Genomic DNA, 18,300 nt, shown 5'->3' on the forward strand with positions numbered 1-18,300 from the left:
TTTACATAAAATTGACACAATGGATATATCAAAATTTTGTTGAACTAAGCTAATATAAGCATCTTACAAGGCCGTTACTATTGCATAATGTTATTGAATATTAATTTAAACAATACTAATAAAAATGATTGTTGAGATAATTGCTTAAATTTATACCCAGTCTTTATGTTTTTGGAGTTCATATCTTCAAAATAGTGTCAACATTTTTTTTTTTTTAAAGATTTTATTTTTTCATTTTTCTCCCCAAAGCCCCCCGGTACATAGTTGTGTATTCTTCGTTGTGGGTTCTTCTAGTTGTGGCATGTGGGACGCTGCCTCAGCGTGGTCTGATGAGCAGTGCCATGTCCGCGCCCAGGATTCGAACGAACGAAACACTGGGCCGCCGGCAGCGGAGTGCGCGAACTTAACCACTCGGCCACGGGGCCAGCCCCTAGTGTCAACATTTTTAAGCTGCCAGATTTTATTGGGTTAACCATGATTAGCAGCCATTCTTTGCTTAACGCACCCAGAGGTTAAACACAAGCTGGAAATCAACACCGAATGCAGTTCAGACATTCTTGAATCTAACACCTTAATGAAGGAAAATGATACAATCTCAGGCCTTCCCATTCTTGGCAAGTACTTCTATATTTTCTTTTCTAGTGTTCATTTTTAGGGAGAATTCTTATAGAGGAGGAATTTCCTATAAAGTGGGAATTCCGCGGCTGTATGTTTTTTACTGCTGCGAAGGCAACACACTGAACTTGTTTCACTCTAGCATCAGTGGCCAGGATTCCTTTGTCATTCTAGCTGCGTTGGTGTTTCCTGTGTGGGCTGGAAACCTGAGCTGGAACAGAGATGAACTCAAGCAGCCACAGGCTGCGCAGAGCCCAGGGAGCCGGGCAGCGTGGCGGTTTTCCCCTGGCCTTTTGTAGCTCCTCTTTGTCCCTTAGACGCCTCTGTTCCCCTTCTTGGTTCGGATCTGTTGTTCTTTAGTGGGGTTGACGGTGGTGGCTTGGTTTGGGGGATTATGCACTTCCTCACTTCCTCCTTTGGCTTCTTAATCCCAAATGGCAACTAAAAAGGAACCCAAATTTGTGTGGGGACCTTGGGTATTTCAGGAGAGTCCAAGTGGAACAATCAGAACCGTAGGTGGAGATCCGCCCACGGCACTATGAGCACTGTTACTGTGTGGACAGAATTAGCCGGGTGAAAGTAAGTGAATTCTCCCTTTCTTTGGCATTTTTTACTTGTCTATTCCTTTCAGAAGCGTTCACTTGCCTTAATCAAATTTGGCATGTAACTAAAGGAATGTAGATTTACCCTAAGTTTTAGTTTATCTTTGATTTGTTTTTACTCCCTTCAGTGCCTTGAAAAAATAAAGGTAATAGAACTTCTGGAAAGAAAGAAAGAAAAAAAAAATATCAGTGGGATTGAGCCTCAAATTCATCATGGAAATTCCTTTTATTCACAGAAGCTTTTAGAATGAATATCCTGCCATTATAAAGTTCTTATATATTTACCAGAAATTTGTATCATTAGCCAATGAAACTCAAGCAATTTCCAAAGTCTCCACAAATATATAGGGATTTAAAATATTTAGCTCTCTATTTGCAGAAAAGAAAACCTAGTTGGTTAAAATGAGATGTATGAAACAAATCACAGCTGATGACTTACATTTCAATTACTGATGCTTCATGTCAGCATGGGCCAGGCCTATGCTAAGTTTCATGATATACTTTTAAAAATTAAGTATAGATAAGAAAAACGTCAAGAAATTGAAAACACTATTGCAAAGATTTACTCTGTAAAGTGGCTAGTTACAAAATACAAAGTTTTATTGTTCTAGTGTTAAAAGCAGACCAGTGTCTCAGAAAAGGAAAGCCTCCTCAAATTGAAGCTTTATTGTGGGGAAGACGTTTACAGAATGAAACCTCCCCACGGTACATCAGACATGTGCAAAATTTCTGTTTGTGAGAAGTGATGCTTGAAAGAAGTGTTGGTGAGTGAATAAAAACAAAATACTTCCACCAAACTCACTAAGTAAGACTGCATCTGCTATGAATGTACACTGTGGATCTTAGGCTGGAAACCCGAGCTAGGGACAATATACAAGGATAACAGACGTGGCTACTGAGCAGGAAAAGATATGGCTGGCAAGTGCACAAAGGTCAGACCTCCAGTGAAGTCTGGTTATGTATAGCATGGGCTTCTAGAAGCAATCTCCTCCTTCCAGACACACACCCACTCACTTTTTTTTCTTTTTCTTCTATAACTTTATAATATTTGGTGTACTTAACCTCAGGTTCCTATGAATTCTTATCTGCTATCCCTGTGTTAATTCACATCCTTCCTCTTAAGGGTCTCTGTATTTATTTGAATGTTTTTCCATGTTCTTTTAATTTGGGACTTACTTTATGCCACATCTTAACCTTTTCGCTCTTGCAAATTCTATCCTGGTGGTCCCAGAGTCTCAGTGTGCCAAGGATCATTAAAGTCATCTGCTCCCACCTCCTGTGAGGCATTCCTGGCTCATTTTATCCCTAAAGAAGGATGTTGGGATTTGCTTTTGTTGCTTAGAGAAGTAGGAACTCCCTCCACTGCAAGCCCACCCCAACCATTGCTCGAAAATCTCCCGGTGGGTCCACTGCTCCCATTTTCATTTCTATTCCTGTTTGTCTTTTTGTGTTCTACTAAGCGGTTTCCTAAGGTAATATTTTCCATTGTATTGTTTCTCGGGCTCCTTACTTTTTCCGTCCCCTTCCCTTCCATTCTTCACCCCTTAACAAGATTCTAAAAACAAAACACTATAAAATTATATATTTCCACCAGGCATTCTTGCTAATTTAGCTTAAAGTATATACCACTTTAAGTATAGACAAGCTCCATTGACCATGTGAACACACACAGACACACAGAGACACACACACACACACAGACACACACATACAGACACACACACAAATATCAGTTTCTGACTAAGTAGCATCAGTCTGATTCACCATCCCTTTCGTTTTTATCCGTGAAAAAGAACTTTGACTTTTTCACATACATCCTGTATTTGTAACATTTGTGAAGAAATAACGGGGTGCTCGACATGCAGAATTCTGAGTGTTAGCTACCCTCGCAGAGGTGAGAGCCCCTGAACCCTCAGGACCAGGCCTGTGTGTAGAGGCTGGGCTTCCTGCTCTGCTTTCTTCTGAGAGCTTGTCTTTGCTCCAGGGCAGAAAAGTTAAAATAGAAATTGCAAATGACAGCCTACCAGCTGAGTCTAGCCCTCAGATGTGTTTTGAACGGCCTGCTCAGAGGTTTAAAGACAGTTTAGTTAGTGGCCAACATTTACAAACGAGGACGTTTTACTTAAAAATCTGAGTTTCTGCGTCTTACATAAGCAGAAGCTCTTGCCGCCCCGGCCACCTTCCTTCTTGGCAGCAATGGGCAGGGGCCGCACGGCAGCCGCCTCCTTTCCGCCCACGTGCACACTCTGCTTTTAGCAGCCTCAACAATTCACTTTCTCTTACGTTCATCCCATTACAGTCTGTCCTTTTATCTCCCTGACCCCTAGAGGCATGGGAGCCGCTCCTCTGATGGAGACACTTTGAACCTGGTTATGGACTGAGTTGAGAGGAACAAGCAAACAAAACCCTAAGTGAATCACAAGTGATGGTAGGTATTGATGGTGAAAGTAGAGACTTTGGGAGATAGAATAAAAAATCCACACTGAACACATGTCTCCTTACTGGGGCGAATTCCTTACAAATAGCCTATTTGCCAAAAATTGCTAATATAAGAAAAGATAGAAAATTTGGGGCAACAGAATGTGAAGAGGAGACTGTTGTTTGCTCTCCAAGCCACAGCTCCCTTCCCTTGGGGCGCTCAGCCTGACTACCTACCTCAGCCCTGCCTGCACATGGATGTGTCCGCATGGCCAAGAACTTGGGCAGAATGAAGGGTGCCACCTACAGGCCTGAGCCAGAAAAGCTTCCCACATAATAATCCATGCTCTGTCTGGGTCCCCAGTCTCCAACCAAATGGAGAGGACACCAAGCACCTAGAATTGGGTGGAAGACAGAAGGGTCTGGGAAATACCCCCAGGCCCCTCCTATCCCCAAGATCCCATTCCACATTGACCTGTGACTTGAGTGAGAAATAAGCATTTGTATTCCATTGAAATAAGCATTTGTATTCCACCCTGAGATTTGAGAGATGTTTGTTATAATAGTTAGCCTACCCCTGATTAATACAGAAGGCTCCTCAAAGCCAACTAGGAAACGGATAGAGTAAAATGTCCCTGAAGACAATAATGATGGCTAATAAGCATGTCTGTGCCACCAAAGAGATAAGGATCCGAATAGGAGCGCTCAGTCCTTAATGGGCTGGCAGCCTGCTGCTTCCAGGCTCCAGCTCCCTGCTGAAGAGCACATGAAGAGCTGTGGGTGTCGTTAGGAAATCTTTCACACAAAATTGCTCAATGCAGCTGTGTTTCTCCTGCCCAAGTGGAGAGGAACACACAAACAGAAAGCCCACGTGTTTGGTGACCATCAATGGGCCTCCAGGCCCCAGGGAACACATACCCAAAGAGGGAGGAGAGAGACTATCAAGGTGAGGGCTAATTCAGCTTCAGAATAGCGACTGAAACCTGTGCCCCCTAGAGGCATCCACAATTCCAAGTTAGAACTCTTTATTTGTTTAGTACGCTTGAGGTGATAGGAGTTTCAAAATTCTGGTTCACATTAGCCTTGAACTAGGGATGCATTGTTCTAACCAAAATTTTCTCTTTTCTGTAAAAACTTAAAATGTTTACTTCCCTGAATGATGCTTCATGTGCGGGCAGCTATAGTGAAGGTTTCTAAGGATCTAGCAATTTGATGAGATAATTAGGAATCAAGGAAGAGATGGCACAATAACTAGCTTATTACTTTGGACCTTTTTTTTTTTTGCTCTACTTGTTATGGGCTGTTTGTAATATAGCAATTTAAAATAAAACATTTTCATGTTAATGTTTTATTTCCTGGGGACTTGCCCAAAAGGAGAAAGTTGATTCCTAAGTGGTTCCAGCTTGCAAAATGAGACTTGACGCGGTAGAGAGTTGAGCCCTGTACATGGTGAGTTTCGGTCCTGAGAAAGGCTCACTGATGACAGGGCAAGAACCCCAGCGTCTAATTCCATCCCAGCGCACAATGCTGTGGGGGTACTGAGGACCCCAACCTATTCAAAGGATGTCCTTTGGGTAATTTATTTTAATACGTACACTCTGCCTTGTGGAATAAATGAGGAAGATCAAAACAATGACATATATAAAAAAGTTAATAAAAGAGTAAAAGATAATCAAGGCCAAAGGTTAGGATAATGGCTCCATAATGTGATTGAATCAAATTTGGCTCTGAGCTTCCAGCAGTGAAAACAAAGAGGACACAGAAAATTGCGAAATCGTGTCCTAGCCAGCGGGGACTGAGTCTCCACTGGCCTCAATCCTGAAAGAAAAATGTAAATCTGGAACTTCACGCAGGCATCATTGAGTAACACGAGAATCTCCTTAACTACAATTTTACCAAAAAACCCAGAATTTGTCAAGAAATGTAACAGAATTGCAACTCGGTGAAAGTAACTTGGAGAGGGGAAATTCTGATGATTCCCCGAGCAAAGACTTTTCCCAGGAGAAGCTCAGTAAGATATACAGTGAGATCACATCCACTGTTCTCTTTTCTGATATCTGAAGCAGAGCTGGGCATTTCAAGAGCTTCTTATTAGATTATAAAGTAAATGAGATGTTAAATGATCTGGGTGCTCCCTGATGTAACTGCAAGTGCTAGTGAAGCATATGCTATGCTTGATTACTTAGACACTGTCTGCAGAGAAATGAACAGAGACACACTGGGAATGGCACAGCATTACTATATTTCAAAGCATTTACCATTTAGCATATCTGGCAAAATCCCAGGGGTCCAGGCAGCTCCGAGGCGCAGCACGGTCATCCGGGCTTTACTCATGTGTGAGGCGCATGTTAGGGAGCGCACAGGCCCCTGGACACAGTGAGAGGAGGAAGAAGGGGTGAGACTTTTTGTTCAAAGGCTCCGAGTCCTGTTTTAAAACATATATAGATTTCGTGGAGCCTGAGCAGCTATTTCCCATGTTCTTAGGCATAAAAAAATAATAAAAAATAGCTACCATTTATTGAGCTCTTACTGTTAGCCAGCCAGCAAGCACTTTGCACACAGCATTTCATAGAATGTTCTCAACAACCGGGTGGAGTCGATATTATTAGCATCTTTATAGCCATGAGACCTAGAGAGGATCTTGCCCAAAGCTTACAAAAGCCAAGGAGCAGATGAGGAAACCGAGGCATGGCGATGTTAAATAACCAGCCCGAAGGCAGTCAGTCAGAGAGCGGCAGCCTTGCAATTTCAACCCAGTCTAAGTCCTGAGTCCGTGCTTCCAGCACCTGTATTTTCCCGTCTCTTGCCCAAAGGGTCTGCAGCCATAAGGAAATAAATGTAGTTTAACATAGATGCCTGCAAGCACACTGTCTCAGAATAGCATTATTATCTCTGAATTCTAAAAAGTGAAGAGGGAAGGAAGCAGAGTCAGGAAGGATCAGAAGCACAGGAAGCCAGGAAAACACCAAAGAATTCTGTTCCCTCCTTTTTGCTGGAGCTTTTCAGCAAGCAGGTGGCCTTCTGCCGGGCTTGGCCTGGGGTCCGGGATTCTGGCTGTCCTAAGAATCACATTCCTCTTTGCTTAGAAGGAGACTGCGATGAGCTGCAGCCCCCAAGCTCCTTCGTCCCCTTCAAGCTGAAAGCTCCATCGCAGGGACGGAGAAGTTTAACCCCTCCCGCGCCAGTCTGCAGATGCTACAGAGCTCCTGCAAGCCGACAGCCTGCCCACGGCCCTGCAAACACAGCTTCAAATGTTTTTAAAGTAAGGATTTTATTGTCCTCCAAACCAAGCTTTCTGGTTATTTAAGGTTAAAGTAAATTATTGGAATATTAGCCCAGATGAATTGAAGAACAGGTCATCTAAAATTAAAATAGTTTCTCTCTGGCGTATCTTTCATAAGCATATTTGCTCATTCATTTGTTTAGTATCAAATACTTATTTAGAACACACTGCATGCCCCAGTGAACTCAGAGTGGTCTTGTGACGAGGGAAAGACAAAAGTGGCATTTTATGAGCGAGCTTTCTAGGTCCAGGTCCCTAGGCACAACCTATCAAATAATATCAAAGTTAAATAATATGGACTACATCAAATCATTATGCTGTACACCTAAAACTAATACAATGTTTAGAAAACAAAATCAACAGGCCTGGCCCTATGGCCCAGTGGTTGAAGTTCTGAGCGCTCCCCTTGGGCAGTCCGGGTTTGCTGGTTTGGATCCCAGGCATGGATCTGCTCCACTCATCAGCCATGCTGTGGAGGCATCCCACATACAAAGTAGAGGCAGACTGGCATGGATGTTACCTCAGGGCTTGTTTTCCTCAAGCAAAAAAAAGAAAAAAGAAAAAGAGAGGATTTGGCACTGGATTTTAGCTCAGGGCGAATCTTCCTCAACAAAAACCAAAAAAACCTGATACATATTAAACGTCAATTATATCTCAAAAAAATAAATTGATTAATTTAAAAGAGAGAGAGAGGTCTTATAAGAACAAATGATGATAATGTACATGCTCCTGAAGACCAATACAAAAAATTTAAATGTGATAAATACTTATTGTAAAAAGGTAAAACATACTCACTAATCCTAAAAAAATAAAAAAAATCTCCTTGGTCCTAACACTTTCTGAGCCTCACTACCAGAAATAGACCCTGGGCTGCGCAGCCTGAGGTTTCACTACTTAATCATTTCACACCCAGGTGTTCGGTGCCTCCCTGGAACTCAGTTCACAGCGAGCTGGGAAGTCTGCTCCTCAGTGCGCGCTGAGGTGGCGTGGCGCTGAGGTGGCGTGGCGCTGAGGTGGCGTGGCGCTGAGGTGGCTCGCCTCGTTCCCATGCTCCTACAGCCCGGGGTGCCCTTGATGTTGCCACATCATTCTTCTCCCTTTTTTATTTTTAAAAGCATAGTGACTCCTTCAAAGATGCTAAGAAACAAAATGTGAATAACTAAAAGTTTGCATGTTCTGAAATGTAAAATACCGGAGCAGGAATCTCGTAGACACTGCCTAGCACATTCCTCCAGTGTCCTTTAGTCAATTAAACTGCCTCTCCAAAGATCACACCAAACGTATGCAGAGTGGATAATGTGGTTTAAATGCTATCACGTTAGTGCAAAATATCACAGCTTTTTTAAACCAAGTGATTATTGGTTAAATTCTTTGATGTGACTTCATGTTTTGCCACCAAGTTGTTTTTCTAAGGAAAATATGTATGAGATAATGCAGCTTGGCAATAAAATTTTTTTTAATATAAAAACGCTCAGAAACATTGCTATGCCTCTGCCAGAAGTGAGCTGCAGCGTGGTGAAAAGTCTCTACATTAGGAATCTGTTTTAGCCTAGATTCTGTAACAATTGGAACCCAGGGCGCAGCTCTCCTGCCAGCGTTCTCTTTGGGAGTGCAATCTCAGGGATGCCAGTGAGAGCAAAAAGGAAGTGAGGGAGGGAAGGGAGGAGAGGCAGTGTAAAGTGTGTACGACTGTACTGACCAGAGCTGCTCAAGGAAACACGGCGCTCACTCTGATGCATGGGATGCAGACATGCAGACATGCACGCTGCAGCCTCTGTGTCCACTGGGAACAAGAAGGGCGAACATTTTGTTGGTGGGCTTTTCCTCAGCTGCAGACTGCCCAGGGAGGGCTTATCCCCCCTGCACTGCTGGGCTGTGGGCTGGGCCCTTCCAGGAGCTACTGGAGACCATCTCCTCCGGGCGTCTGGGCAAGGCAGACGGGCACGCTGGAGCTGCAGAGGCTTCCACTACAGCAGGTTCAGTGGGCACCAGGCCTCAGCCTGGCCCTCGTGCCACAGGATTGCCTGGAAGAATGGCTGGTGTCAGAGGATAAAGCAACGATGGGATGGCTCCCCTGCACTTGAAGACAGTGGGGACAACGTGAGCATGCCAGCGCCCCCGTGGAGGCTCTGGAGGGCGGGAGGGACAGAGCAGCCCTGGACAGGGGTACAGGCAAGGTCTGACCCAGGAGTAAGGAGGGACGAGCTATTGCAGATCCCTCACTTCTGGCTGTGTGACTTTGAGCAGGCCAGGTAACCTCTTTGTGCCCTGCTATTGCATCTGTGAAGCCTCAGAAGACGAGAAGGAATGATCTCAAGACTGTCCCTGTGTGAAGAAACAGGTTTGGAAGAGCTCTCAGACTTGGAGAGATGGAAGCTTGTCTCCTTGGTGCTGCAAGGATCTACGATACTCTGATCCAACGTCCTCGTTTTCCACGTGGGAAAAACACAGAGAAGGGCCTCGGTCTTTTAGTTATATCTTGTAATATTTATGGTTGGAAAAGAACTTTCACACTTCTCATTTCGCCGGACCCTTTCCACAGCCCTCAAGGTACACATATTAGATATTGTTATCTGCATGTGACAGTACTAGAAGTGGAACCTTTGTGTCTGTACTCCAAAGTTAAGGATCTTTCTATTACACTTTATGGCCTGTTTTCCTTGCATCCCCTTTTAGCTCAAGGAGACATGCCTTTCTAATGCATTCTATTCAACCCACACTTTGTTGTCTAAGAAACTCAGTGGTCTCCTTTCTGTTAACCCACCCAATATTCAGTGGGTAATGAATTCTAAGTATGTTAAGTATTTCAGACAATGCCTTTGATCTTTGTTCTCTGGCAGGGAGTTGGGTGGGCTTGTTCAGAGGGTGTTAGTTCCAGATGATGACGGACAGAATAGCTAGAATTATCTGCATAAATTATAAGACAGTTGATAATGACTGGGTCCAAGACAGGATGCCAAGAACCAGAGTTGGAGAACCATATGAGACCAGATGTGCCATCACATCCAGCAAGACCAAAGGTAGGACTCAGCAGCTGGTGGGCAGAGCCAAGGGGTTGTGGAAGAAGAGCCCAAGGAATGGAGGCCGAAGTCGGGAGGGAGGGAGATCCAGGTGAATAACCAAGAGGAGACGATGATGAGTTTTTGAGGTGTTCAGGAACGCACAGCATGGCTGGGCTGAGCCCAGTTAAAGAGCAAAATAATCCACAGAACAAAAATAATGCCTTTTCTGCTGCCTAGTGGAAAATTCCAAATTTGATAATTATTTATGAAGTGTTTACTTTGGTCACATACTTAAGGGCTCAATCCTTCAAGTGCTTACATTCTGTAAAGAAATGTAAATTGTGTACATATTGTTAAATCCCAAGATGGTATAAGTTAAGTATCAGATGAGTGGTATAAACAACATACTCTAGTTATCCAGAGGGATGAGAGATCTGAACTTGGAATTTTAAACCATAGGTTTTTGAAGGGAAGAGCATCATGCTTTATGAAGATTTACCTGGGGGCGGAATACAAAACAGAGCAGAGATTAAGTGACCGAGACACAGGAGACAGTCAGAGATTATGGTCCAGGCAGGAGGAAAGAAGGGTTTGGTACAAGTTTTGGTAATAAATATATTTTGGATTTACTCATGTAACTTCATCTCTTTAGATTTTTTTCTTTAAGAAATAGTATCAAGGATAAAGTACATGTAACTCACTTGGTCCACACCCAACAAAGTATCCTTGGAGCCATCTGTCTTTCTACAGCCGTCCAGCTTTGCTCAGAGAGTCTGGAGATTAGAAAGTAGGTGCTAAATAAGAAAGGACAATTATTATTAGAGGAGACAGTATGGTGACATATTTGTGCGTACATGAGTTGTGAAACCAGACACATCTGAGTTCAAATTTGTTTACCAGTTTGTAATCTCGGGCAAGTTACTTCAAAGTTCTCTGAACCTCCATTTCCTCAGCTATAGGATGGGAACAATAATACCTCCTAGTGGTGGTAAGGTCGGATTGAAATGACGCTGCATAGTAGCTCTTTCTCCAGACAGCCAACACTCTTAGAAATATAACCTATTGTTACTGTGCGACCATCCAGAAGGTAACATCTCTGTTTGTCATTTTACGTGATAGCGACACCTCTGGAAGATCATCTGCAACTGTGGCACTTAGGAACTTTATGGAGCATGACTGTACCCTGGGCCTGTCATGCACAGTCAAAGTTGTCATAAAAACAAATACATATTGCATCCATCTATTTCATGTTGTGAATATTAGTTTTAAATTAAAACATGTTCCTAATTTTTATACTTGAAGTTAAGACTTGTTAACTTGATTTAACATATATATCAATGCAAAGTAAATGTTTGAAATACCAGGCACAAAAGTGTATGCTTTCGTTACTATCTTCTTGAAGCAATTTCACCTGTGAATGTGTGTGTGTGCACGTGTGAGTGCACATAGCTTTGGTGATTAGATCTAAGCCATGTAGGAGAATAATTAGACCCCAGAGAATGTAGAAGAGGATTACCTGTTTCTCTTTGGTTTCATGTCGACTAAGCCCAGTGAAGAAGATAATAACCCTGAAAACACTTTGATGCAGTGTCTAGGCTTTGAGGGAGGGGGACACAGGAAAGTCAGGAGACACAGAGGCTCAGGAACAGAGCCTGCTGTTGGGGCCTGTCTGGTGTCTGGTCTCTGACCCGTGATGACTGAGTGGAGCAGGCAGCTAGCAGAGTGCACGGCCACATCTGGTGTCCCAGTGCCCTTCATTAGGGAGTATTTCGTTAGTACTCTTCTTTACCTGTCCCCAAGCCAGGCTCTAAACGTCTGTGCCCGTATACACACACAGACAAAACCTCAGATGAATATCAATCTGAGACTATGAAACTGTTTATTCTTACAAGGCAGTGTTGGGATCCATCCAGAAAACAAAAAGGAATTACCTACAAGAACCTAATTTCTTCACAAATGTCAAAATCCCCTCTTCTATGAAAAGAATGGGGAAAAACTCCAACATATAAAAATAAATTGGGCCAATTCATCACTGTGTCCCGTAATTTTGAGGCAGAGATCAGATAAGTGGTATCTGCACATGTGCACTGTGGTACGAAAACATCTGTAATTTATTTTGATAACATCAGAGGTACTGCTGATGCGACAGTACTTTTCCATCTGCATTCAAATTTGAATAAAATTATAAATTCTAGTTTGAGGTTAGTGAAAATAAAGTTATAATTTTTCCACTCCAAAATAAGTCAATAAAAATAAGTGGGGCTAACTCAAGAAAAACTTCAAATAGGATGTTACACATGTCGGTTTCCAGCCCCACAAGCGTATTTCAGATCCATTGGCTCAACTTTGAGGAGACGGTACAGAGAAGAACAGCAAAAGGAGTGCCCTGAAAACATCTGGCTTAGTGAACAGCTCACTGAACACCGGGGATAAAGTTTAATGATCTGCGACTCCACCAGGCACAGACCAGCTAGTCAGCATTATTGAATATCTTTGATTAGCTTGGACAGGAGAAATAACCTACTGAACCCTGAGGAGACGTGGCAGACAGAAATCTAAACATCACCCAAAGCAGCAAAGTCATAGGCATTAACATTCAGCAAGTATTTATGGAATATCTGGCAGTCTAGACGCCCTCACTCCAGGAGGAGCTGACAAACCAGAGGAGGAGGGAGGGAGACATGCCTGTGACCCACCATGAGGTCTTTCCACAAGCAGCGCACGAAAGAACAAAGAACTGGGAGAACACAGCAAAAAAAGCAGGATATTCAGACCGGGGAGTTGGGGTCGTCTGGAAGACCTGCAGGAGTGGTGACGTTCAAGGAAGGCTTCAGCAGGGAAAGAAATTCACCAAGCAGAGCAAGAGCAGAAGCATATTTTATACGAGTGGGAACGGCATGAGCAAGTTACGGCAGCAAACAGCACAGAGCACGTTTATGGCTGGAATATAAGACGGGGCGGCAGGAGGTGGCAGAGGGAATTAAAAGGTGATACTGCACTCGTATTCTGAATGCCACATTAAGAAGTTTGGGCTTTACTCCAGAAGTATTATGAAATCATTGACTCATTCATTCAAACCATACTTCAGAGAACCTACCATGTGCTAGGTACTGTGCTAGCTTCCGAAGATGAAAAGAAAGAGAAAGGGCAGCCTCCTGTGAGGGGCACAGTCCCGCAGGGAGAGAGGGACGAGGACAATCACAGCACAACGCGCTAAGTGCTGACACAAGTGGGAACACTAGGGAACTGGGGACACGTGACTAAGTGCCTGAAAAGTGAGGGAGTCCCAGTGACAAACGGCTGCTGCTATGTGGGCAGCTTTTTCATGAGCGCTGGAACGACTGCGCTGCGCACATACACGCGCATTCGCTGAAGCTCCCAGCCCCGCGCGACGCGGGTTCTCTGCCAGGGTCACCTCCGTTTTACGGATGCTGAAACCGGAACAGAGAGTGCGTTACCGGTCCTCATGGCCGGTGGGCAGCAGAGAGAGGATTTGAAGCTGATCAAGTCTGAATGTGTAACAACTTCACTTTTTAAAAGAGACTTATTTTGTCTCTTAAGGAAAAATTCAATTTGATAAGAGGCTCGTGGGGTGACGCAGCGGAGGCCTGTGAGAGGAGGCTGGTGGGAGGAGCGGGAGCGGTCCAGGCGCCGGTACAGCACGCACCGCTCCGGGCGAGGGCGCAGCTCGTGGGGCGTTCCCAGGCCGGGTCTAGACTCGAGGCTCCCATCGGCTTATTTCAACACAGTCAACCCAAAGAACATTTTCGAGAACAATCATTTTCTAACTTCTTCTTCCTCCTCCTCTGTGTTCTCCAGCTCCCTCACTGCTCTTTGCTGGGACCACTTCCAGATAAAACCACCCCCACCAGATCCTCACCTCAAGCTCTGCTTTCAGGAGACCTAAACTAAGACGACTTCTTTACATCCTCTGGAGTCTCCTCCTTTTAGATTTCCTTCCTTCCCTGCCGCAGAGGTTTCCAGGCTGCCACAGGACCCAACAAGGGAGCCTAAGGTCTTACTGCCTTAAAAGAAAGCAATGTGATCCTTAAACAAAGGACGGAGAAGCTTGTGGTGGCTTGTAGGTATTAGTGGGGAGCATCACTGATGCCCTTCTGTAATTTTCCACCCTGACGCTCAAGATTTCTATTCCTAAAATAAGGGGAAGAAAATGGAGGTTATTACCCCTATTTGTCATAACCTGACAGTTCTGCAGCTAGAGTACAAATCTCGCCGCGTGGGGGGTCGTGATCACCCAGAGCAGCGACCTCCGTCACATCTGAGGGTCTGAAGATCTGGCAAACATCTTTGCTCTAATGCTTTTTCCCCATTGAAATGTGTGTCTTCCTTCTTCTTTCCTTTTTTTCACTTCTTCCCTCCCTCTCTCTCCTTCTTTCTCCCTTCTCTCTTTCTTTTCTTCCCCTCTAAATCTTAAACTAAACTCCTCCAATCCCAGGGTTCTTAAGTATGGGGGGTGGAGGGGTGGTATTTGAGGAGAGGAATAAGGCCCTCGGTGGGGAGGCTCAGAGCCCAGGAAAGTCACTTCTTCTCTTGGATCCTCCCTTCCTGGTTTATGAAATCAGGCAGGGGGGAAGACAGAAGAGAGGACCTCCAAGAATTCTTATGAAATTCTGTGATTTGAACACCCCCTCAACAGTGAAATAAAGCTGCTGCCAAAGTAATAAGGAGGGAACACTAGCCTCTCAAAGAACAAAAGAAAACCGCCATCTGCTGAGTGTGAGAGGGACCTGGAGGAGGTGGCTAGGAATTGGCAGACGCTTCCAAAGACTAGTTCTAACGTTTAAAATGAGAGCACCCCAAATACAGGATGCAAGACATGAAAAGGCACCGCCTGCCCCTCCCAGGACCTGTCCCACCATGGGAGTGGCAGAGGGTCTTTCTCCTAACTCGGATCAGCCAGCTCCCACGATGCACCACGTGAGGATGGGAGGAAGACTGAGCTCTGCTGAGGAACTCTTAAACATCACAAAACCTTCAAGGTCAGAAGAAATAAGAAGCTGCTGGAGGGAATCCAGGCCTCGTGACAAGCACGAGCAGATGCTTGAGAGAGGGCTTCACAGCACCATCAAATCTACGTCCTATGGAGGGTTCCTAGTCCGTCCACTTGGAGAACGAGACCTCCGCAGCCGCCATCAGATCTTCGCATGATGAGGTGGGGCACCTGAAAATAAATTATTTAATTAGCTTATATCTGCACCTACCCACAAAAACCTCAAGAAGTTCATGAAGAGGCAAACATATTTCAAAAATAAACTTTGATGCTTGAACATAAAAGCAATCTGCTATTTTCCTGCATTGAGGGGAGCCCACTTCAGAAGGCCACAGCTGTGAAAATGGACTGCTGGAGATAGCCAGCTTTGACAGGGCATGATAGTGGGTGAGGACGTATTTGGAGGCCCCCCAGCCCAGGTGCCTGAAGCACTGGCAGCTCGCTGTGGATTTGTGTGCTCACAGCAAAGCCTGCCAGGGCATGAAAAAGTAAGAAAACTCATTTATGAAGAAAGGAGAACGACAGTGATGTTCAGGTGTTTGCTTCAGCACAATAAAATAAAAATACCATTAATCTGATGGCTGTAAGGTGAACACAGAAGGGTACTTCTTCCCTATTGTTGAGAAGACATGATAGTTTACTGGGAAGAAATGTCATATTGAAAAGCCTCCTTTTTTTTTTTTATATGTGAGGGAGGAAAAAAGACAAGGAAATTTGGGTTCAAATATTTACAGCAGTAAGTATCAGCTTTCACTGAATAACAAACAGCTCCAGAAATTAGTGGCTTAGAACCACAACCATTTACTTAGCTCATGACTCTGTGAGTCAGCACTTGGGCTCATCCAGGCAGTTCTTCTGGTCTTGACTAGGCTCACTCATTGTGATCAGCTGCAAGATAGGCAGCTGGCTTCTGGGGCCGGATGGCTGCCAGTTGGGCCAAAAGAGGTAACAGTAGGGTAGCCTGGGGGTACATATAAAGAGGGGTGAAGAATTGTGCCCATTTTTACAACTGAACTCAGATACCATACTATGCCTGTATAAGACAAAGTGAAAATGTTGAACGTGGAAAAGAAGAGAGAAAGCTTGGTATCATGGCTACTTTGTTATCACTGTTCTGCTGGAACAGAGTCAATTCCAAAATAAGCTTATTTGTGTTTTCTTTGACCAGCCTCAAGTCACCTTAACATATAATATTATTCAAAATTATATACAATAATCATAGAATATTATATAAAAATAATAGTTTTAACTTGTTTTGGCTTCTTCCTATGACTTTACCTTACCACTATCTTTCTAGTTGCCTTCACCTGGAGTCACAGTAAACTATCATTGGAGAGAAAGGGAGGCTCACATTGAAGACTAGCATGCGTAACTTCTGCTAGCAGTACAGTTATTCCCTTAATGCTCAGAAAATATAAACAATTTTCCCAAAGTTAGTTAGACGTGGAAACAGTACTAGAACCCCAATTCCTTGAATGTTGGTTCAATACTCTGTTTTTTTATACCATGCCAATTGACTAGAAGGATTTTTATGTAATAAGTCTGTGATTTAATTACTTTTCAGATGGCTCATGAACATAGTGTCCTGTCTGAAAAAGAGCCCTCTGCCAGAATAAGCAAGATCAGCCAATAGATTAGGATCTTCTTTCTCTACTCTGAGTGGCTATTGCTACTTGCTACTTCCAGCTGCTCTGGCTGACTTTCATCTCTTCCCCTTGGCTGTAATTCTTGGGGAGAAATAGGGGCATTGTAGCTGGCAGCAGCACTTGGCATTAGTTCAGGCTGAATAAAAGAGAAAACCCCAAAAAACAGTTGTATAAGCGTCATCCTCTCATAAAACTGTTGTCATATCACAAAAGTTGAGTTAGGCAAACAGGGCCAGGAGGGCAGTTCCACAAATTCCTTAGAGATCCAGGTTGCTTCCTTCTGCTTCTGTGTGCAGCTTTTGCTTATTACTTCTATCCTCAAGAGCATCACAAGGCTTCTGAAGCTTCGGCCATCACATCTCCGGTCCAAGCAGTGAGGAGGCAGAAGGGAGGAAGGCAAACAGAGAAATGCCTCCTCTAAGCACTCTCCCTGGACATCCCGCCAACATTCCACCTCACATCTGGCTGGCCAGCCCTTATTACAAGGCTGACCTTGCTATACAGAAGTCTGGGAAGCACAATCTTTCCACTGGATACAGTCCCAGTCTGAATAAAAGGAAAATTCTCTTATAAAGCAAGAGGAGGAGACTGGATATTGGGCAGGCACCTGTCAATCTCCCACACTTGCCTACTGGAGACAGCCAGGCTTTGGCAAAATAAAATGTTGTTTCTCGTCAAAACAATGTTTCCGGTCTCCTGATTGGAGAGGGGCCCCGTGCTTCGTAGCAGGAGGTCAGAAATTCTGTGTGGTGACAGGGCCAAAATCTCTGAGAAAAGATGGCAACAGGGCTTCCCAATAGTTCTATATATTTAGGGGAGACTTTTTTTTTTTAACTAAAACACATTTGAGTTCATGAGATTTACCCCCAGTGAAATTTCTTTAGCACTGAACATTTAAAGGTAAACTTTGGTTAATATGAAATAAGAATAATGTTACTTAAAGCAATGAAAAATGCTAAATTAGTCATCAGGAAATGAAAATTAAAATGAGAATAGTAAGTATTTAATAAAATTGCTTATTAATAGTTGCTCTGGTGGAGCAGCTGAAACTTGCATACATTGCTAATAAAAATGTGAAGTGATACAGCCATTTTGGAAAGTTGGCGATATTTAAAATTAAACCCACTCACAACCATGCAACTCTGCAATTCTGCTCCCACACACTCACTCCAAAGAACTAAGAATATATGGCAACTCAGAGTTTGAACACTAATGTTCACAGCAATATTATTCATAAGAGCCCTAACTTGGAACCATCCGCTGTCCATTAACAGGTGAGTGGGTGAACAGATTGTGGAATAGCCATGCAGTAGAATACTTCTCAGCACTAAAAATAAATGAACTGCTGAGATATGCAACAACATTGGTGAGCCTCATATTTTTTGTAAATATGCTAAGCAAAAGCATCCAGACACAAAAAGAGTACATTCTATATTAGTCTGTTTATAGGATGTTCTGGAAAAGGCAAAATTACAGGGAGAGAAAACAGATCAGTTGTTACAATGGGCCAGGGGTTGAGGTGACTGATGACAAAGGAGAACAAGGGTGATAGAAATGTTCTATATCTAATTGTGGTGGTGATTACACGAAGCTGTGATTTGTCAAAACCTGTTGAAGTGGGTGCTTTTATTTTATGTAAATTATATCTCAATAAAGTTGACTTAAAAAACTGCATCAGGGATGTCAGCGACATGGCAGAGTGAGCTCACCCGGGACTCTCTCT

General features: G+C 43.7%; 1 long non-coding RNA gene across 1 annotated transcript; it reads right to left on the reverse strand.

Moving 5' to 3' along the window:
- Window positions 1-244: 244 nt before the first annotated feature.
- LOC139045684 (uncharacterized) lies at window positions 245-16,265 on the reverse strand. The gene is made up of 4 exons (XR_011504578.1): window positions 13,801-16,265; window positions 10,622-10,714; window positions 5,894-8,942; window positions 245-1,375 (listed from the first exon to the last, which is right to left on the reverse strand). It is a non-coding gene; the product is annotated as an uncharacterized lncRNA (long non-coding RNA).
- Between the last annotated feature and the right edge of the window lie 2,035 nt (window positions 16,266-18,300).

This window comes from Equus asinus, chromosome 7 (genome assembly GCF_041296235.1).
Source record: "Equus asinus isolate D_3611 breed Donkey chromosome 7, EquAss-T2T_v2, whole genome shotgun sequence".
NCBI classification, from domain to species: Eukaryota; Metazoa; Chordata; class Mammalia; order Perissodactyla; family Equidae; genus Equus; species Equus asinus.